We start from the raw sequence: 23,829 nt of genomic DNA, 5'->3' as shown, positions 1-23,829 counted from the left end.
TGTTGTTGTTTTTTTTTCTTTCCATATATATATATGATTTTTTACAGATAGGAAGAAAGAGGAATAGAGAGTTAGAAACATCAATGAGAGAGAAACATCGATCAGCTGCCTGCTGCACACTCCCTACTGGGGATGTGCCTACAACCAAGGTACATGCCCTTGACCGGAATCAAACCTGGGACCCTTCAGTCTGCAGGCCGATGCTCTATCCACTGACCCAAACCAGTCAGGGCACTACATGGGTTTTGAATGAACAAATACCACACCAGAACTCTCAACCCTTCGACGCCCTGTGGCATTATAAATATGCCCTCTGAGTGCTTAATCTTATAATCCTGGCACTGGGCTTTTGGTATTATTATTTCAGTACAAAAAAATATTTTCAGGCAGAATAACTCATTTCACAACAATTTACAAATAATTGTACTTAACAACTGCATCCTTAACTTCTTGGGGTTTTATTTAAAAACCTCTGGTTTTGGTGGCCTCTGCTTCTCCCTGACTTTGTCTCATAAGTATTCTTCCCTGAGTAGCTTCAACAGTGGAAACCCAGAACTGTGTGGGTTAGCGCTCACACCAAAGGAGGATGAGTGCAGGCAGTGATCCAGCTCAAGGTCAAGTCTCCTTTTGCTAGTGCCGCAGTCCTGAAAAAGGAAGAAGGATTTGAACCCTATTCTGGGAAATTGCAGCCAGAGGCACAAACGTCCCACAGGAGTTGAAGTTTGCATTATATTGTCCTTGTTTATGAGAACCTTATTTTTCATAAGATTCAATATATTTTATTTCTTTGCAAAATGGAAACAATTTTATTGACAGTTAGTATGTCTTTGACCTTTACAACACGACTTGCTTGTAAAGCTTACATGTTAGGCTTAAGGTCTAAGTGTTAATCTGCAATGATGTGACAGTTGGAGCAACTTGAGAATTGATAAAAATATTATGATTTATATAAGACAAAAGAACTGAAGGTTTGAGCATACATTTTATGTAAGATAAACAACCACTTTTTCCCCTTAAATCAAATGACATTTGTTTAAAAAATTAACTGTATTATTCATGGCCTAAGATTTTCTGTGAATTCTGTTTCCTGGGCTGTGTTAAAGAAGTTCTCCCTTAAGCTCAGGGCCCTCTCCTACAGAGAAATGTGAATTTAGAGCATGCATCTAAGTCTGCTGAAGGAACTAGTCTAACAGTTTCTTCCTTTTTTCCTTTTTTATATACTTTGTTCCTCATTCTGTTTTTAAAAAAACAACCCCACATATTTTCAAATTTGCAATGCAAGCTATGCACCTGGAGTTAGAGAGAGAACATGGGCATCCCATGACCCAGCCATTCTACTCCTACACATCTAAGAGGAATAATTGTATATAATCACACAAAGATATGTACTAAAATAACTCAACACTGGAAACAACCCCAGTGTCCTTCAACAACAAAATGGATAAATAAACACAGTCTATTCACTCAATGGATTGTACTGGAATGAAAAAAATTAAGCTATTGATACACGCAGTAGTATGGATGAATCTAAAACATACAATAGTATGTGAAAGAAGCCAGACCCAGAAGTAAATACTCTGTGTGATTTCATTTATATGAACTTTAAGAACAGGAAAAACTAATCGATGGTAATAGAAGTCAGAATGATGGCTACTTCTAGGGCAGTGGTATTGATGAGAAGAGGAAGGAGGGAAACTTCTAGGGAACTACTCTGTACCCAGGAAATCCCTCCCAGGATTGTAGGGTAAGATACAGGATGCCAGTTAAATGTGAATTTCAGACAAGCAACGAATACATGTTTTAATATATGTTATGTCTAGATCACTGCACAGAAGATATTTACACTGAAAAAATCATCCATGATTTACCTGGGCAACTGTGTTTTTAATAATCAAGTTTAACTGGGCAACTGTGTTTTTAATAATGTTAAATTCAGCAACTCTCCCCCTCTCTTATGCCATCTTTTTCATGAAACTTGCAAATCCTAGAGCCTTTCATGTCACAACCAGGGCTCAGGTGTAACTGCAAAAAGCCAAACACACACAAACACCACCATGGCAGGAGCTTTGATGAGGAAGGGAGAACCATTGGGCTTTGGGGTTCCGGGTAGAAAAAGGGACCCTGTACGGAAATTTTGCCACCAAAAATTTTGTCTCATTTCTTTCTGCTAAAAGATCTTTCACTGTCAAGAACAGGGTTAAAAAAATATTTCAACTCTGCCAATGAATTACAACAGGGCTCTTCTGCATTTCTGGTTTAACCGCCTGCAGGGTGTGAGGCTGAGAGGAGAAGGGATGAAACAATGAGCATCTCTGGTGCCTTCCCAACATCGCTGCTATGGTCGTTTGCACTAGGCAATTTGTTAAGAAAAATGAAAAATCTGCTCAAAATTACCGGCCACTAAAATAGCACCAGCTACAATTTTTGAATTATTGATTTTTGAGGGTGGAATTGTTCTTTCATATTCTCCAGCCAGCTTCTTTGATGAAGGATTTGCATTAAGGTAGCCAGATGACTCTAAGATGCCACTTACTAGAGGCGGGAATTGTTAAAGTCACTCATCACTAAAGCAGAAGACTTTTATTAACTGCAGAGATTTCTGAAAAATTTCCATTTAAATTCAAGAATACAACCAACCTGCCCAGGTATGGGATGACCCACAATACAGCTATGGCTTTCTGCTTCTCTTGCAGGTTTCCTGCAATACTCCAGCGACAAGGTCCTTTCCTTCTGCAACAATGTGCTTATCCTCAGGAGCTCAAATGCATTATTCTTGTGAGCTGTGTGGTTTAAATGTAAATTTAAAATGAGATATAGCATACACCGCATGAGAGGTCACAGTGGGCAAAGTCGTTTTCCTATTTAAATGTTATTAAAACAAAATTAAGATGCATTGGTACTGGATTCCCCTTCTAACCAGGTTATGACTCCACATTATAGCTCTAAAGGTGGAATCAGGTGGCAAGGCAGCAGTCTTTGTGAATTTAAGAAATGAGATGCTGGGAAATCTCAATTCCTCAGTTGGGTTCTCCCTAAAATGACCTGAGAGGACATCAAAGCTGCTGAGAGCTGGAATGTTCCATGGGTTTAGTTGCTATTCCAGTGGGGGCCGTCATGCCCAGCTTTAACAACCCTGCAACCTCAGGGGGTTGAAATTCTGTTCTCTAGTTTCTTATTTTTTACAGATATTTACTGTGGACCAATCCTTTTATAGGGACTTAGGGGTACTGCCGTAAATGTGAACGTCACCAGCATTCCTTATGGTTAAGGAAGCTTATGTTTCAGAAAACGAGATAGAAACCAAATCAGTAACTAAGTACGTGATTTCAGATCTTCTCCCTTCACCTTCCTCCAGCATCGTCCCACACTTTCAGTTTCTGCTCTGTTATTCAAAGTTTGTTCTCTTTTTGTCTGTCATTTGTTTTAAACATCATGGGAGACAAGGGACATATTATCTCAAAATAGAAATGGTAAACCACAAATGTTTATTCTCTTCCATCTTCAGCACTCATAAAAATGTCATAATGCATGCATATTTCACATACTGTGCGTCAGATATAATAATTTTTATCAACGGAGGGCCAAGAATTTCTACTTTCTTTTATTACCTTTTTAAAATATATATATTTTATTGATTTTTTTTTTTTTTACAGCAAGGAAGGGAGAGGGATAGAGAGTTAGAAACACCGATGGGAGAGAAACATCAATCAGCTGCCTCCTGCTGGGGATGTGCCTGCAGCCAAGGTACATGCCTTTGATCAGAATCAAACCTGGGACCTTTCAGTCCACAGGCCAATGCTCTATCCACTGAGCCAAACCTGTTAGGGCTCTTTTTACTTTCTTTTTTTTTAAATATATTTTTTTAATTGATTTTCTTGGAGAGAGGAAGGGAGAGAGATAGAGAGCTAGAAACATCGATGAGAGAGAAACATCGACCAGCTGCCTCTTACACACCCCCTACTGGGGATGTGCCTGCAGCCAATGTACATGCCCTTGACCGGAATTGAACCCGGGACCTTTTGGTCCGCAGACCAACGCTCTACTGCTGAGCCAAACCGGTTTCGGCTCTTATTACTTTTTATGTCTGAGTATCAAGTATAGAATAAAAACTAAATATTCCATAGAGAAACAGGAGAAAAGCTGAGATAAGGAATATTTTTTTCCCTCCGATCCTTGCATTTATGAACAGTGAACCTACCCTGCCAAACCATAAGAGTGTTCACGCCTATGCTTTCCTAGCCTGCATAATTTAATTTCTGCAATTTTCAAAACTTGTTTGCCTCGGTTATGTCTTGTTTGCCTAAGTTATGTCTTGTCTGCATCCATTTGGATTGTATGAGATTGTGAACACTTGGAGGTTGAGACCTTGTCTATTTTCATTCATTTTGGAAAAAGTGAAGCTGGGACCAACTGCTTTACAACAAAATGAGTGATTGGAGTGAAAATTCAAGATGAAAAGTCTCAAGCCTTTCCTGACAAAAATGGCTTGATTTGTCCTGGTCCAAATGGTTTAATTGTCCCTTGTCTAAGGCCCTCCCCAAATCAGAGCAGACAAAAGAGCACAGTGTATGGCCCTCCAGAAGCCTAGACTCAAAGGACAATGAAAATATTGAGATATGAAAGCATGCAGTGACTGTGGTTACAACTGTGAAAAATACAGTTGCATGAGAGAGAGAACACTGGAAATGGGTATAAAGCTGTGTTGTGTCTTATTGCAAAGGGAAAACAGGAGGTAGGGCTGTAAAAATATATAAAATAAAAGGATAATATGCTAATTAGATGGGATGTCTCCTGGACGTCCTTCTGGAGGTAGCCAGGCCCAAGGGAAACCAGCCCGGGTTCCGGGTGCCTGCGGGAGACCAAAGGGAAGCAGTGTGGTCCTGGGTGCCTGCCAGGAGCTGGAGGAGGGAAGCCTGGGTCCTGGGTGCCTGAGGGAAGCTGGTGCCGACAGCTGGGGGAAAGGAAGGCCTGCTCTTGCATGAATTTTCATGCACCCGGCCTCTACTGCTTTTAAATCCCATCTTCACCACTAATACAGTGTGTTTAATATTTGCTAACATTATACAGGGTTAAGGGAAATTTAGTGGCAATTAGCATTTTCCTTGGGTCAAGAGATGAGTCTCTTGCACTCATTGGTCTTGTAATTCTACTCTCTACAAAGAACAGACACTAACAGTTACATTGACACTACCCAGTACCAGGCAACACATGGTCTGTCTCAATGACCATTTTATAAATGGGAAACCAAGAGGTTCTGCACACTGTCTGGGGCCACACAATAAATGCTGTAGCCAGATTGGAACCCAGGTCATGTCAGTCCAAAGTCTTGCTCTTAACTCTTTTATTATGTAGCCTAGGATTGGGGCAAGCTTCCCATCTCTGGGACAACAACAGCAGAAAATTCCAGAACTTCTCTTTTCCCCCAGCTCATGTTCAAGTCCCACAAGTAACTGTTTTAGGAGAGAACAATCCCATCTTCACCGCTAATAGATTGTGTTTAATATTTAGCTTTGATTCTACTTCCTTCCTGGACACCTTCTCTCCTAATAACTCTCCTTGGCACCCCTTCCCTGACTATAAGTATAAAGGTATTTTCAATGAAATAGATTTTTGAATATTGCCTTTCTCCATTGAGATGGCTGTGTTCATTTATGCCACAGCTTTAACCCACAGAGAGGCATCTCACTGCTGTGCTGATTAACTCTTCCTTTGTGATGTCATGAGCTGAGGATCATTTTATATTCATCAAAGGTCTTGCTTTCGTTCTAAATTGACATCTGAGGGGAGAATTCCTGACATGGAAAATGGACTGATTTAACTAGAACTAAGCACTTTGCCTGGTGTTCAAATCCACCTCTCAACTGCTCAGAGAGGGGAGAGACTATGCATGTTTGGACTCTTTATATTTTATTGATTTTTACACAAAGAGGAATTGAGAGGGATAGAGAGTTAGAAACGTCAATGAGAGAGATACATCAACCAGCTGCCTCTTGCACACCCCCCACTGGGGATGTGCCCGCAACCAAGGTACGTGCCCTTGACTGGAATTGAATCCGGGACCTTTCAGTCCGCAGGCCGACGCTCTATCCATTGAGCCAAACCGGTTTCGGCTGGACTCTTAACTGTGCGATTTAGCTGGAAGTCAGATAAATAGAGTGGACTGGCTCTGATGCTCCATTCAAGTTGATAACTTTTTTGAAAAAAAACACACATATTTTATTGATTTTTTTACAGAGAGGAAGGGAGAGAGATAGAGAGCTAGAAACATCAATGAGAGAGAAACATCAACCAGCTGCCTCCTGTCCACCCCCTACCAGAGATGTGCCAGCAACCAATGTACATGCCCTAGATCGGAATCGAACCTGGGTCCTTTCAATCCACAGACCGACGCTCTATTCACTGAGTCAAACGATTTCGGCACAGGTTGATAACTTTGTGGCCTCTTTGGCATGGTACCCTAGTATCTCTCTTGGAATGACAGAATTGAAAGAATTTGAGAGAATGCTATGCATTGTGTGAAACAGAGAGAAAATTACAAGTATTCAAATGTTAAATATATAAGCAAAGAGCTCCTAAGCTACCACACCAGATTTGTGGTGTGTCACATCTGTTTAGCTATTGAAATGGAAATGGAGCTGTGGAGTCTTGCCTTTGAGCATTCTAGTCTTTAGTCTTGGAGAACACGGGTTAATGCTAAGATTCTGCACCATTCTATGTAAATACCTTGTAAAAGTTCCTAATTATAATAAATGTTGCCTTCAGCAGTCATATTTATTATAGAATTCACAGATGTCTTAACACATTCCAGTATTAAGAAATAAGCTTAATTGGATTTAATTGGATTATTTGTCTCTGGATATGATAAAATGCTAAATGAAAACATTTTAAATTAATAATGTAGTTGGTTTTGGATGGACATATGGAGAAGCAAAAACAACTAAACAAATAAATAACCACACCAAAGTACTAAAACCTTTTAGGTTGAACTTCATAAAGCATAACCGCTTGTCAAACAATGACACTTAAATACATTTTTAAAAGAATTATGTGTATTTACCTGATACACAAGAGTGTTATTAATTTTAAATGTGATCTGTGGCTAAATTAATTATTTCTTCTGAGGCAATGCAATTGCTTCTCTAGTTAATACAATTAACTTCACATCGGGCATCCAGGCATTCACATTGGAGATCCAATTACACAACTTCATTTTCACTGCTCTTTCTGTGGCAGCCCAGGAGGCAATAGCTGGACTCCCTACTCATGTGCCCAGAAAGCCAGCTTCCACAGACCACATCTGAGACAGTTCTGAGAACTGGGCTGGGCTGTCAGGGAAACCTGCTGCTATTCAAAGAATTGTGCTTTAATTCATGATAAATTGATAACAGAAGACCTTACTATAAAGGTATTAAAATTTATGTGTGAGAGTAAAATTCTAGAGTATTTTTTATAGGAACCAGCAGATATTTAATTAAGGTTATGTAACTAGTAAAGATTAAAACCAGGAAATCTGTCTCCAAAAATCTTGCTCTTAAATTCAGTGCCACACTGCCTCAATAACCGCAGAAATATAATGGTTTGATACTTAATCAGATGTTTGAGTTCACATGAGCACAGGATAGATGATAAAGTTTCCCTCTGCATTTAACTGTTCCTTCATTCTTCTTTTCTACTACCTAGCTGTTTCTGATTACAATAGCAATCACAGGTCAACTTAAAAAGTACAGAGGGACACAAATATGGAAAATCATCCATTAATCCATCACTATTATGACCTAGGTAGATAGATAGGTAAATAGAGAGATATATGTAGATACACTAGAGATGTAGAGATAAGTCAATAGAGGTATAAACAAGGCTCCATAGAACAGTATCTTTGTCTAGTTTATTTATTGTGGTATTTCAAATTCCTAGTACAATGCTTAGCACAGGGTAGGGCTCAATAATATTTGTTCAATGAACATAGATAAATAATTCACTTACTCACTCCAAAAAATATTTATTGAGAGGCTTCTCTATGCTGGCCACTGCTCTGGGCAGTGGAGCTATAGCGGGGATAAATAGAGATACCTGTTCTCATGGATTTTATATGCCAGTAGCGAGTGGCTGACAATAAACAAGCAAATTACATATATTTGTGTTTGCATGTATACATATCATGCATACTCAAACATACAAATATACATATCAAATAGTGGTAATGTTAGATGCTGATAAGCTTCACAAAGGAAAATAAAGCAGGAGAGGGGGATAAGGAGGGTGGGGTAGGGGGCTATGTGAAATAAGGAGCTAGTGAGGACATCACTGAGAAGGTGCCATTTGAGAGGACACCTGAAATTGGTCAAAGAGGAGCCAAGTGGCTGTCTGGGGAAGGAGTAGGCAGGAAGATGCAAGTGCAAAGGCTCTGGAATAAGAGTGGGCTTGATCTGTTTGAGGAGCATCTAGGAGCCCCATGTGACAGGAACAGAGTGAATAGAGGTGGCAAGGATGATGAGGGCCAGAAAGAATGGGGGATTAAGGTTCAGATCATGTAGCGCTTTGTTGGACCATTGTGAGGGCTTTGGTTTTGACTCTGAGTGGATGGAGAGTCAGAGTCATTGGAAGGTTCTGCAGAGAGGAAGGGAGAGGGATAGAGTTAGAAACTCTCTCATGCACAGAGCAGTGACATGAAAAGCTTAGGTTTTCAAAGGATTTCTCTGGCTGCTGGGCTGCCTGTAGGTTATTCAAAAGCAGCAGGCAGCAGTAAGACCAGGTAGGAGGCCATGGCAATGACCTAGGAGAGGAAAGAAGGCCTCGGTTGGATGGTAGCAGTGGAGGAGGTGAGAAACAGTTGAAATTTGGGTTTTAAAGGAAGAGCCAATAGGATTTGCTGACAGATTAGAAGTAGGGCTGGAGAGAAAAATAAAAGTCAATAATGACTCCAAAGTTTTGACTTTATGACCTGAAGAATGGAGGAAGTTAACGGTTATTAATTGAGAAGACAGGGGATGCTGGAGGAGGGGCTGGTTGAGTGGAGATGGGGAATATCAGGAATTTAGTTTAGGATATGCATAGTTTGAGATAGGATACAATCTTGGATTACTCAGAGCTTTTGGTATCGCACCACCATTTCCTCTAAGGTAATATTTTCATTTTCAATTTTCTCGAACTGTGACAAATCTATGGAACATTTATTACAGAAAAATATTGTTTAAATATCCCAGGATGTTGTGCAAAAATAGAATCCATGACCCAATCTGTGTATTGCACAACATGGTGATGTGCAATTTCTATCCAATCTGATAATTTGCAGATGACAAAAAAATGTATTATAGAATGATATATACACACCATGGTGATCATTTCTTCAGTGTCATATAAGAAAATCATTTGTTCTTTTTCTGGTGTCCTTGGCTCATTTCTATTCTCTTGGATCCTGATTGAAGGTCACCTACCTTTTGTATCTGAAGCAATAAGAGCCCACTGATCTAAATTGATGAGCTGGAAGAAAATCATTGCTTATTCATGGGGATTCACCTTTTGAAATCCCTTAAAAACCAAAGGCAATAGGTTATGGGAGAGGGAGGACAAAGTGCAAGGTTATTAAAAATTCTCTTAGAGTCAGGAAGCTTGGCTTCTGATGTCCTTTCTAAGCCATAGCCTGCAGCCTGCAATACTATAGGGTGTTGGCGAGGGAGCTGAGGAGAGGAGAAACAAGCAAAGAATATGGAAAAAATTATGAGATCATAAAGAAAGCAAGTTGAGTGACCACTGGCAGAATTTATATTTTTCTTCTGCAGTGGATGGGGGATGGGGCTTTCATTTTTAATGCCCCAAGATTCAAGCAATCCAATTTGAAAGGAGATCTGCAGAAAATATATATTCATTCCTTTTCAGAATAACTGGAATGGTACTGCTGATAGGCATATTCACATAAAATGAGTCCAAGATTTATGTATTTCAAAATAAATATTTTTTGACAAATTAAACAAAAATTTGACAAATTTTCTCTTTTGAGCATTGCAGGATGTGCTGCCCTTAAATACTCAAATGTTATGCATAGGGGTATATAGTTTTTTGTTGATAAACTTTATGAGTCTGTAGTCTAAACAATAATAAATTCTACTCTTTTTTTGAGGACTTTTCACCCACCAGATTCCGTGAGAGGTGCTTTAAATACTATCTCATTTTAAATATAATAATTGAAAAGAACTCTCCAAAAGTTCATTTGGAACAATAAAAGACCCTGAATAGCCACAGCAATCCTGAGAAAGAAGAGTAAAGTAGGAGGGATCTCAATACCAGACTTCAAACTGTATTACAAAGCCACTGTTCTCAAAACAGCCTGGTACTGGAACAAAAACAGACATATAGATCAATGGAATCGAATCAAGAACCCAGATATCAATCCAAATCACTATGCTCAATTAATATTTGACAAAGGAGGCACGAATATACAATGGAATCAAGACAGTCTCTTCAATAAATGATGTTGGGAAAATTGGTCAGATACATGCAAAAGAATGAAACTAGATCACCAACTTACACCATGCACAAAAATAAACTCAAAATGGATACAGGACTTAAACATCAGACAGGAAACCATAAAAATGCTAGAAGCATCCACAGGCAACAAAATCTCAGACGTATGCCAAAAGAACTTCTTCACTGATACTGCCCCTAGGGCAATGGAAGCTAAAGAGAAAATAAACAAATGGGACTACATCAAAATAAAAAGCTTTTTTACAGAAAAGAAACCATCAACAAAACAACAAGAAAACCCACTGTGTGGGAGAACATATTTGCAAATGTTACCACTGATAAAGGTTTAATCTCCAACATCTACAAACAGCTTATACAACTAAATAAAAGGAAGATGAATGATCCAATTAAAAAATGGGCAATGGATCTAAATAGAATATTTTCAAAAGAAGACAGAAGGAAAGCCAAAAGGCACATGAAAACATGCTCAAGGTCACTAATTATCCGAGAGATGCAAATCAAAACAACAATGCAGTACCATCTCACACCGTCAAAATGGCCAACATCAACAAATCAACAAACGACAAGTGTTGGCGAGGTTGTGGAGAAAAAGGAACCCTCATGCACTGCTAGTGGGAATGCAGACTGGTGCAAGCACTGTGGAGAACAGTGTGGAGTTTCCTCAAAAAACTGAAAATGGAACTCCCATTTGACCCAGTAATCCCACTCCTAGGAATATATCCCAAGAAACTAGAAACACCAATCAGAAAGGATATATGCACCCCTATGTTCATAGCAGCACAATCTACAATAGCTAGAATCTGGAAACAGCCTAGGTGCCCGTCAGCAGATGACTGGATCCAAAAACTATGGTACATCTACACAATGGAATACTATGCTGCCATAAAAAGAAGGAATTCTCATCATTTGCAGCAACCTGGATAGAACTAGAGAACATTATGCTGAGTGAAATAAGCCAGTCAATCAAAGAGAAATACCACATGGCCTCACTCATTTATGGACATTAAAAAACATTATAAACTGATAAACCAAAAGATTAATATAAAGACAGTAAAGCAACAAGTAGACTGTAAAATTACACCGGGGAGAGTAGGGAGATCTGGGGGAGATAAGAGATCAACCGAAGGACCTGTATACATGCATATAAGTTCAACTAATGGACACAAAACTCTGGGGAGGGAGGGTATGTGGGGTGGGGCAATGTTAAAATATGTACACAGATAATAATTTAATAAATAAAAAATAAATTAAATAAATAAATAAATATAATAATTGAGGCTCTGAAGGTTCAAAACCAAATCCCCCAAATACAATTGTAGGCGAATATAGAAAGACTCGTGAAATATTCCCAAGCAAAATTTTGATTATGGACATAAATTTACTCAATGATATTCCAAGTTTTGAGTTATAGAGTGAATCTGATTTGACTGTATATTTGTACTAAAAAAAAAAATCAAATTTGCTACAATATTTCAATGAACAAGGAGCTTTAAGATAGGTCAACATATGCAAGGCTAATTGTTTTGCAAGAAGGCAAGTGAGGCATTGGCCGTGAAAGAGGAGGCTGGCGAGGCAGTGTGGACATCTCCTTTACCTCCCAGAGGGTTTTCAAGGGACACTGAATTATTGCTGTGAGACTGAGTTAGAATCTAAAAACTCATTTCAATGCTGGCAACTTATATGAATAAAAATATTAGATTCCTCTATGATAAATAATGCTTTCTGTATAAAATATTTAGTTTTTCCACTCTGCATGTGTTTCTTTAAAAATAATGGTACAAATGGGACTCTACTCCTAAAAATCTTAAATGGTACTGCAGAATTCATTTATGGGATCCATTTTTAATCTTTTAGAATGAAACATAAGTCCCCTATAAATAGGTCTAACACCTAACTAACACTGAGATACCAATTGACTTCCTTTCAAATGCGTTATTACAAGGCAGCCAATTAGGAATGCTTTCAATCCTTCCTTCCTCTGACACTACAAATGGATAATAAACAGGCTTAAAGGCTAGGTTCTTGAATAGAAATCTTTCATTTGGAAATTGTGTGTGAGCTAGTAAAAAGAAGAGAAAGGGACAGAGAACAGGAAAGGGGAAAGGAAAAAAGTACCCTGTTTCCCCGAAAATAAGACAGTGTCTTATATTAATTTTTTCTCCCAAAGTTGCGCTAGGTCTTATTTTCAGGAGATGTCTTATCTTTCCATGTGCTAGGTCTTATTTTCGGAGGATGTCTTATTTTCGGGGAAACACGGTAGGCATCTGTGAAAGAATAGCAACTCAACTGATGGAAAGCTGAGGATCCACAGCTGACTGCCAGACAGTGAGTCTGAGGGCAGAAGGGTGGCCCAGGAAGGCAGCAATGACCTCCCCCCCCCCCCCCCCCCCCCGCCCCGAGTTCCCTGAGCCTCACTGTGGGTTTGAGCTGAAGTGGCTGAGTAGGACGCCATGCAGATGAGCCCGAGCCAGCTTCACAGAGTTCCTTGTGGCCCGGTGCAGTGCAAGGAGCCGCCCTGGGCTGCAGAGAGCAGCAGGCAGCCTCAACAGGACAGGCTGGGGAGGGACCTGCATGGATGGGGACTTGAGGTTGAAGAAGAGGGGGACAGCCTAGCCCACACAGCCCTGGCACTGAGCCAGTCCCCCAGGACCAGAAGAAGTGCAGGGAGAGACCTTGAATTGTCTGAGATTTTTTCCCACACCCACAGGAATGAAGACCAAAACAAATACAATTAATCTCAGATCCAGAGAGGAAAGGAATGGTGCAGGTTATGTACAGCTCGGGAGATGGGGGGTCAGTCTTACCCACCTCAGAGCCTCCCAGGTCAGCAGGGCAAATCAGAGGAGTTATAGATTAAGGGGATCCCTGCCACAACCCCCTCACCTTTAAACAGGCTGGAAGAAACTGTGAGTCCAGACGTTTGTCCTACCAGCTGAACCCCAAATGAGGATTAAAAAGTAAGAGGAAACCAGGTGGCAGTGAACAATAGGACACATTACGGGCTAAATTGGAGATAAACAGGGGTTTGATTAACGTCAGGTGGCTGCTGAGAGATTGGATGGCGCCCAGCACAAGCAGGCGGCAAGCAAAGCCGGCATCTGTTCCTGCGTCTCCATCACCTGCCTCTTCCTCAGAAGCCCACGCACTCCCATGACGCAGAGCTGTCTGCTTAGCCCCGACTCTTCTTAGTGGTAGGATTCTTTTTGCTTTCTTGGCTTACCTTCCCCAATTCACGAGGTAAGCTCATTGTTGCCAACTCGGAGAATAATAAGAGCATGGCTGTGTCTGCTCTGAGATCTCGTGAAGAGCGTCAGAGACTTTTCCTATGAGAGCTTCCAGATTAGCTCAGGTTTTTATTTCCTTTCCATCCTGGATGATTAAAAGTATGGTATTCCCCTTACCCAAGACCTGTTGATCTGTTTGCTGGATCCCATATCTTCTTTGGCACCTGGGCACATCTCTCGCAGAACCTTCAACACACAGCGAACCAGCTCCAGAGTCCCTGTCCCGCTCCCCAACTCGGGGGACAGAGGCTCCTCTGTCAACACCTCCCACAAACCTAGTAGGGAATCACATCCAGGCCCATGAATTCAGTCAAAATACTGAATGCATGTTAATGACTCCCAACCTTATTTCTTCTGGGTGATCAGAGCACTTCTCGGAGTTCAGACACAATTATATAACTGTCTGTCTTTGGAGATTTTGCAAACCTTGCACGTCCAAAATGGAAGTCTTAATTTTCCCCCCAAAACCTGTTCCTCAACTCAGTAAATGATACCACCATCCCTCCAATGACTCAAACAAGAAAACAGAAAGACTGTGTCTTAGTTTCTTATGCCCAATTCACGAGCAAGAAATATTAGTTCCATCTCTAATGTATATCTGAAGCCTAACTGCCCCGAATCTCTGCTGCTGCCACCCTAATCTGACCACAGGACTGCCATAATAGCACCTTGTGATTCTTGGCCTGCACCCCTCTAAGCCATTCTCCCAAGCTAAGTTCTTTCCCAACTCATGGCCTTTGCAAATGTTGTTTCCGCTCTCTCAATGCTTTTCTACCCACCCTTATCCATCTTCTCATTTTTATTTCTCAGCTGGAATGTCACAACTTCAAAGAGCCCACCCTGATCACTCTATCTTATAAAACAGGTCTCCTCTTGTGACTTTTTATCTTGACACCTGTTTTTTTTTCCCTTATAGCTCTTATCAATTCTTACATTCTTTTTTTAATGTCCTACTCTCCCTGTCTCCCCAATGTCTAGAAAAGAATTCTGATGCTTGGTAGGTGAAAAGTCCATATATGTTACTTAAATAAAAAATGAATGAAGAAGGGACATAATTCTCCTAACTGATTCGTCTATTTCCTATTTCATCGACTCTGCCCTGTTTGATCCATGCAGCACACTTTTTGAGAATTTCCCATGGAAATCTCACAGAAGCACCAAGGTAGTTTAAAGTAACAAAGATGTGACTTGTGAGAAAATTTAAAGGTCACAATTTTAAAGAGCTAGAAAATTGTGTTAGGAAGAAAAATACCACTCAGAAATGATAGAGAAGCTCTCTCATTAGTTGTTATGTGAATACATATTCTTTAAAGTTTGTTTTGACTAACCTTACTCAGGCAATAAAATGCTATAATGGATACATCTCTGTGTATAATGTGTTCACTGGTGAATGAGTTTCTTATACTATGAAAACCCAACAAGCCCAATCCTACTGATTCTCTACCTCCTTCCGATGAATCAGGTTCTCATTGATGACAGATCAGTGGGAGACAGAGGTCTTTTCAGAGTCTTAAAAGCCTGCAGAGAGAGCTCAGGCCCAGAACTGTGACCTTTTCTTCAAACAGCAAGCTACAGTGCCCCATACACCTGTCAGAGCTGACTCCCAGGGGCGGAAAACTGCATTTGCAGCTGAGTTCAGTGTGACCCGTGATCTCATTTCCCCGGGGACTATTTCAGTGCAGGGTGCCCTGGTCTTCTTATAGCTACCATTTATATATTTTGTTGCATTCGAAATATTAAATCATACATTTTACCTGGTACTTAAAGCTAAACTTTAAAATAATTTTCTTTGTCTTTTAAACTTAACAAAATTTGTATTACTTTTTTTAACCTTATGAGTAAAACATTAACTAATATATGTTTTCTACTTCAGGATTACTTTTCTTTAAATATTTATGCCACATAGACTCTGAAAAGAAAATATCATTTAGGTTCTCTCTCCCTCTGTCCCTTCTTTCCTCCCTCCCCCCTTCTGTCCTTTGAATATCTTAGTAAGAGGGCTTAGTTTATTCTATCACTCTTAAGTTTTTAGATAGTGGCATGATGACAAGAACAGAACTAGGTAGGTAAAATTGTCTGAAAATCACCTTCCAAATTAATATAAGGTATATAACTGAAAAAATAACATTTCATAACATTGATCAACTTTTGTAATTTTCCTATACATCTTCATATTTGATTATTTACTTTTTGGTGATCATCATAGCTAGCATTGGATGATCATTTATAAATAAGATAACTTGTACACACTTCATTGAATCTTCACACCAACCCTGAGGCTTATTGTATCTGTTTTTTAGAAAGAAAAATTGATGCTTAGTGAGATTTTTTCCTGATTATAAAGCATTGAAGAGACAATGTCATGATTGGGACTGAAATCTAGACAAGGACAAATTCTTTGCCTTCTTCCACCAGGCCCACTCTTCTTAGTGAAGTGTAGCTGCTCTACATTCATTTGGAGAGATGATATTCCTGCCCATTGATTTCTTCATGGACTTTCATGTGACCATAACTCATCATGGACTAGACCATATCTATCAGTGCTTAATGCACTACCTATTAAATTATGTCCTCCAAGTCTCTTTCCTACCAGCTCAAAAATAACGAAATTAGAGCTTCAACTGTAGTTGATCTGTTATTTCCCTTCTGCTTTCAGAGCTTTGCTAGGAACTCCTCCAGAGCATATAATTAACTACATCAATGTGGAAAATGTATGTATCAGACCATGACAGGCCCAAATTCATTGCTGTTATTTCAGGTAGGCTAAGTGCTTTTCGTTCATTTAATTTAAGATCGCACCCAGCCATTTGTTCCTTCAGAACAATTAGATGGCTCCAAAAGTTAAGTTTAACCCAATTTGATTTGTTTAAATTGAGGTAGCACTACTGAGAGATTCTGTTCAGATGCATAGGATTATACATCCTCATAAATTTATTTTCCTTCCTCTGTCTTTTTTCCTTTACTTCTTTCATGTAGAGGCTGGAATTGATCATTATTATTCTCTTTGTTTCTAATTCAAATCAGGGTTGGTAAAGAATATTCCTACACTGTACTTGTAAATCAATTATAAAGAGTTCCTGCCTCAAGCTCTCCCCAAATGCCCCAACCACCACAGTCCCAGATACTAACCTGTCCCTCTCTCTGTCCCCACTATTCAGCAATTAATGGTTAAAGCCTTGATTCAGCAGGAGAGCCAGCTTCTCAACCCTGCTTGAAACAGAGTTTGTTCCAGCAATATATCCCAACACAACTTTCCACATTCCCAACAACTGAGTCCAGAAATCTCAAACAGAACATGCTCAGACTAAAACATTTTTGTTTGTAAAGTCATCCCATCTAATAGAAGAGTAATATGCAAATTGACTGTACCTTTGCTACACCCGTAAGCCAAGCCCACCAGCCAATCAGGAGCAACTATGCAAATTAACCCAACCAAGATGGCTGCAGCCACTGAGCAAGTAGGAGGCTTGGGTTTCCCCAGCAATGGAGGAAGCCAAGCTTTCTGCACACCCTGGCAGGCCCAGGCCTCCACTCCAGGCTACAAAGTTTCAATTATATAAGATAAATAAATCCAAGATACCAGGGCCTCTCCTTGGGTCACTGGGGGGCGTGGCCAGCCTGCAAACTGCCACAGGCCACTCACCCAGGCTGTCCCATCCCCAAGGGAACCCCCACTTTGATCTGGGACACCCTTCAGGGCAAATCAGCCGGCCCCTACCAGTGCACCAGGCCTCTATCCTAACTGATCCTTTCTAATAAAATAATAATATGCAAATTGACTATCACTCCAACACACAAGATGGCTTCCCCCATATGGTCAAAGATGACTGCCCCCATGTGTACATAAGATGGCCACTACAAGATGGCAGGCAGAGGAGGGCAGTTGGGAGGAACCAGGTCTGCAAGGGAGGGCAGTTGGGGGCAATCAAGCCTGTAGGGGAGGGCAGTTGTGGGGGACAGGCTGGCAGAGGAAGGAAGTTGGGAGTGACTGAGCCAGCAGAGGAGAGGGCAGTTGAGGAGTGGGGGGACCCAGGCTTGTAGGGAAGAGCAGTTGGAGGGACCAGGACTGCAGGGGAGAGCAGTTAGCGGTGACCAGGCCTGCAGGAGAGAGCAGTAAGGGGCAAACAGGCTGGTAGAGGAGCAGTTAGGCATCAATCAGGCTGGCAGGGGAGTGGTTAGGGGGTGATCAGGCTGGCAGGCAGAAGTGGTTAGGGGCAATCAGGCAGAAGCTCTGACTAGTGATTAAACCTGTAATCTTCGAGTATCAGGACGACACTCTAACCAACTGGGCCTCTTTTATTTTTATTTTTATCTGTGAGCTAGTATTTCTCAAAGTATAGTCCATGAACAACTTAGAATCACCCAGAATCATCCCACGTGTACTAAAGCAAAATCTTTGGGATTAGGACCCTATTATCTAGTATTAAATGGGCCCTCCAGTTTAGATTCACTGTCCCAGTCTTAGTAAAGGTTAGCTTAAATATTCCCATCTTCTTAACTATGCTGCTAAGCCATTTGTAGGTGTATCTGTGGTTTTCTCAAGGCAAGAATGTTAAGAGGGAGAACCTAGTATCTAAGACCTTCCTGTAGGGCTGAGCACTCAATGGCAGCTAGTGATAGCTTCCAGAAAGAGAAAGTGGGTCTTGTCTTGGCAAGGAAGTAGAGAACAGAGAAGAATTAGGGCTGGAAGTCAAGCAGTTCTTTTCTACAAGGTGAAATTCCCCTCCTTTTCCAACCTTAGAGTGCAGAGTTTGATGTGATCTAGGGAAAGGGCCCTTTTCTTTACAATCCTTATGTTATTTGTGGTTGAAATAAATAGCCCCTTTAAGAAGTTAACCAGAAAGAGCTAAACTCAAGTAACAATGATATAGATCTCTTTAATAAACAGGAGTTTTAGATGGGTATCTTCAGGCCATTCTAGGAATAAAAGTCTGATTTTCTATCAAAGATCAGATGGATTCAAGATATAACAGTGCTAGCAAATTATTGAGTAGGAAAGTAATAATGTAGTATCACAGCAAGGGCATCAACTATTTAAAAAAAATCAAGAAGGAGCTGAATATATCAAAACAGATCTTTATACTCCAGGAAGAAGAAGCAGTGTACATTTTTCCACTTAGAAGTTATGTGTTTTCTTTGACTTCTTGGTATTTCTTGATTAATATATTTAAGTAAATTAGCTGTTATTGTGTTACTACAAATAAGTAGCCTTTTTGTATGTTCACTGATGATTGTTTCCTGAGCTTATTAAAGCCTCCTATTCTAAAGATACTTGTGCCCAAAACACAATGCTTTTGATGCCATCAGAACCAGCATCGAAGTCAATCAGCCACAGGAACTAAGAAGGGATGGTCTCAACTAGAGCAAAAACCAACTGGTGCCTACCGAGCAAGCCCCACGCCCTACTGCAAACTGAGGATGCTGAAAGGAACCTGCCCTGGGAGGCCAATGTGCTTCTCTTTGAAGAAAACTGGCTGCACCCTCCCCTCTGACCCAGGTCTCTGGGTGGACTTCATGGGATCATCTCCCATGTGGCTCCTCGGCTGCTTTTAGCCATCACATAGGGGATCTGTGGCCAGAAGCTAGTCTGATCTAAGACCTATAGACAATAGGCCAGCAGCATCAACATCATCTGGGAGTTACTTAGAAATTCAGAATCTAGGCTCTTTCCCAGATCACTGAACCAGCACCTGCATTTTAATAAAATCCTCAGGTGATTTGTGTGCATGTTGAAGTTTAAAGAAGATGTTTCAAAACTGTGCCAGCTAGGGAGCTCTGCATTTGGAGCTCACGTTATGCAGCAAGATCTAAGTTCACATCCTGGAAGGGAGAGTTGAGTGAGGTACAGAGGCTAATACAATTCTTTATCATAATGAAGGGGACTGTGCAGATTATGTTGCAGGTATGAGTTTTCTTCCTTAATGTACATGCAAACTGCACCAACTCTGATAACTCATGGTTTGTCTACGGGGGAAGTCTCTCTGTGTCTCATTGTATGGCAGCCATCCATGTGATCAGGGAAAATTCTCCATGTGCACCTCAGGAACATCTGGAAGAAAACTGAACCTAGAGGCCCAGAGCTCTGGACTTCCCTCCTGAAGTCCCCATAGCATCAGCCCAGCCTTGGCTATTCATCAGAAACACCTGGGAGCTCTCAAAAACTCCAATACCCAGTGATCACACTTTTAGGAATATACCTTAAGAATCCTGAATCAGAAAGAATCTATACTGGTGTTTTTTTTAAGCATTTGTGCTCTTATCTAAGTATAATTCTGATTCATTAGCTAATCTATATCCTATCTAATAGAAGAGCAATATGCAAATTAACTGTCATTCCGTCACAAAGATGGCGGTGCCCCTATCCACAAAATGGTGGCTCCCAGTCCTCTCAGCCCTGCCAGAGTCCCTTAGTCCCAGGGGCGTGGCCAATGAGAGTGGGCAGCGTGAGCGGCCTAGCAGAATGCTTGCTTCATCCCTGCGGTGACAAGGCAAGCATTCCGCATCCAGCCACGGATGAGCCTCTGTGCTGCAGAAAGCCTCTGGGCAGCTGGTGCAGAGCAGCCAGGCCCCGCCGAGAGCTACTGGTGCACGGATTCATGCGCAGGGTTCCTAGTGTGTGTGTGTGTGTGTGTGTGTGTGTGTGTTCAGTCTATTTGCATATTAGGGATATATTTATATATCCCTAATATGCAAATAGACTGAATGGCAGAACAACCAAACAAACGGTCGCTATGATATGCACTGACCACTAAGGGGCACACATGAAGCATGAAGGGTGCTGGCTGTAGTGGGATGGTGGAGCAGTTGAATGGGGGTGCCAGACCAGCGCAGGACGCTGGTCGCTGTCATTGAGGCAAGCTTCTGGTGGTTACTAAAAATTTTCTGCTCCCGTATGCCACGGTCCCACCCAGTGCTCACAACCACAGCCTTGCAGCCCACAGTTCCTTTCAAGGTGCATGAATTCGTGCACTGGACTCCTAGTGTTTTATAAAAGGTTCAGGTTATAAAATTTCAAATAACAGATGAAATGCTGACAGTGGAAAACAAACAAACAAAACAGTGACTCTTCCTTGAGGTATCTTCGTGTTAGCTGAAAGTGACATGTTCCAAAGCCTGGAAAACCTAACTCAATTATCCCTTCCCTGGAGGCCCAGAAAATGTCTGGATATTTAACAAATAATTTTGAGGCTGTGCTTTGTACTAGGCAATGTGCTAGAAGTAAATAGAGCTGTAGCCTCAACTTCAAGGGAAAACCAGACACGTCGAGGGAAAACCAGACATGTATGTGAATAATTAAACACAGTGGGAGGATAATGGAGGCAGTAAGAGTTGTGATTGATGTGTGTATAAAATAAAACAGTGATTCAAAGCCACTGACCTTGGATAGAGGCAGAGGTAAAGGCAAATCATGACAGAGGTAAGGGGGAGAGGTGTGTAAACTCACAGAGAGAAGGAGGAAGCAGGAACAGGATCTCAAGGTATAGGGCAGAGTTTTCTTTGAGGGGAAACCCCTCTAAGGGAGAGGGTGTTCTGGGATGAGATGAAGCAGCAGCAAAGGAAAAGCCACAGCGCTGAGAGAAAGAAGTGTGTGTCGAGGGATCTACCGTACCTGCAATGGAGGCTCCAGACAGCAGCAGTGGTGAGCTGTGTAGTCCTTTGTCTGCCACACAGAGCCACTGGGGTTTTGTCCTTTAAGTAGGGAAGTAATGTGATTGGAATTTTTTTCTCGAAGCAGAATTTAGCAATTCTGCAATTTAGCGGCAGTCTCTAGTATGGTTTGAGGAAGGGCAAGGCTGGAGTCAGGGAAATGATCAGGAGAAAAGTGTATGCTCCCGGAGATAAAAAAAAAAAAAAAAAAAAAAAAAAAAAAAAAGTCTGGAAGTGGGGAGAATGCAGACAGAATGGAGGTTCCTGCTAGTGCATATGACCACAGTGAGTTCTGGTGAGTAGTGCTGAGGGTCCCAACATACAAACTGTGTATGGCATGGTGTTCAGTGCAGCTATTGTGTGTGCATGTGTACGTGTGCAGAAAAGAACCAGGTCCAATTTAAATATTCATTGATAGGGACCCTCTAAGTCAATTAGAGTCCAGTATAGGCAAACAAAGAATCTTCTACTAAAATGAATGTGGCAGATGCAGACTCTTGGGACCTGATTTCCAAGATATATTTTTAAAGAAAAAAAATCAATATGAAGAGCACGGATATATCACTATTTTATAAGGGTAAAAGGTATACACCCTTATGCGTTTACTTGTATATGCACAGAAAACTGTTAACTGTCTAAAGTGAAAGAACTAAAGACAGGTAAGGGAGTGAGATTCACTTGTCACTCTGTACCCTACTTCACTGTCTGAAATTCTTTTCACTGTGTACACTTATTTTCTCTCCCAAAAGAAAAGGAGTAAGGTAAAGAAGGGCAAAGGGAGTGAAGGGTAAGAATTCAGGAACACGACCCAAACAGCTTTCAGATCTGTTTCCATTTTATTTCAGACCTGCATCAAGGCTCCTGGAGGCTTTACACTGATAAGATCAACCCCACAAAAGGCTGGCTAGGGGACCAAGAAAAAGATAAGAAGAAAATCTGAGAACTATTTTACACTTAGGATTCTGACCAAACTTGGTTCTGGAAACATGGAAATGAACAATTGATCATAAAATCCAGGGGCAAAACTGGTCTCTCAAGGGGAAGTCATAAATCAAATGTACTATTGTGCTGTTACTTGCCTTAGCCTAAGGTAAAAGCAGTTTTCAGAATAATGAAACTCAAATTCATTATCGCTTTTGAATCTTACTAAATGGGTTGGTATCACAATGGTCATATTTTCCAAAAGAAAAGCCAATCCTTTTGGTCTGACCATGGTCTGAGCGCCAGATGGCAGTCACCGCAATTCCAGGGTATGTGTGTGTAGAAGCTTACCGAGCCCAAAGGCCTCAGCCACATTCTCCAGTGGAGATGCAGGGACATACTCAGTGAACCATGGAAGATATTACTGGTTGGAACTAACCCACACACTAGGGGGTGCACTATCCTACCACAGACGAGTTCCCAATAGTAAATGTAGGGCACAGTTACATGGATTAATAAGGTACAATTGAGCTAATTGAGGGACAGGATAGAAACAATTCCACTTACTAAAAGGAAATTGGATGACTAAACTTGGGGAAAACTGGTGAAAGAGTGGGATCCTTATGTGAGAGCAAGAAAAACCTGGCATCAAACTATGCTTGACCTTTTTACTCATATACAGTAAGTCCCATTAGTATTTCATATTTTAAAACATACCATCCAAAGAAATGAATATCCACAATCTCTAATTAAGAATACAAACACATAAAGCCCAGAGCAGCCTTTTTTTAAACCCAACTAATTTTCATTATAAGAACCATATGTTCTTCATGGCTTTTTAAAAAAATAAAATTTATTATGAGATGTAACTGATCTGGATTATATCTCATTAGAGTGCATATTTACAAGTGGTGAATTAAAGGGGAGTTCAGCCTCAACCCCTGAGCTCAGGCACATTCTAACGGGAGCAGGGGAAATTCCAGATCACTTTTGACTTCTGTGTAGATACTATTGATCCCCTTTCTTTTAATGATTGTCTGGCTTACCTCACCAGGGTTCAGCATATAAGACCCAGAAAATTTGGCCATCTGCTGCCAAAACTTGGTTCACAGGGAATTTACCAACACTAGGGGTTTCCAGATGTTGAGATTTTACATGCAAGTAAATATTCTGAAAGAATTTGAGGACTGGACCTAAGGTTGCTAACTTTCATTTTGTCATTTTAGGACACAACAAACATGCAAACAAAATGCCCACCACCATCTGCTATCACCAGGGTTTCATAAATTTAAAAAATCTTTTTAGTGCTACAAAACAGTGAAAGAAAATACTCTCAAATTTTTATTTTAGAAACAATATGCTCTCATTTATGTAAAATTGGGTGTGTGTCTGTATGTGAAAACATTTAAAAAATATTATCCTAAGAAGGATAAAGGCGCGTTCTTTTACTTTGAATAGTAAAACACTCACTTTGTTCTACAATAATATTTCTCAT

The 23,829-nt window shown here is 40.7% G+C and overlaps 1 protein-coding gene across 2 annotated transcripts in view; it reads right to left on the bottom strand.

Moving 5' to 3' along the window:
- KCNAB1 (potassium voltage-gated channel subfamily A regulatory beta subunit 1) overlaps positions 1 to 23,829 on the bottom strand; it is a 292,960-nt gene that overhangs the window by 131,667 nt on the left and 137,464 nt on the right. The window lies entirely within an intron of this gene.

The sequence above is a fragment of the Pipistrellus kuhlii genome, unplaced genomic scaffold (genome assembly GCF_014108245.1).
Source record: "Pipistrellus kuhlii isolate mPipKuh1 unplaced genomic scaffold, mPipKuh1.p scaffold_m20_p_2, whole genome shotgun sequence".
Classification (NCBI taxonomy): Eukaryota; Metazoa; Chordata; class Mammalia; order Chiroptera; family Vespertilionidae; genus Pipistrellus; species Pipistrellus kuhlii.
This window is presented reverse-complemented; position numbering and strand designations above follow the sequence as displayed.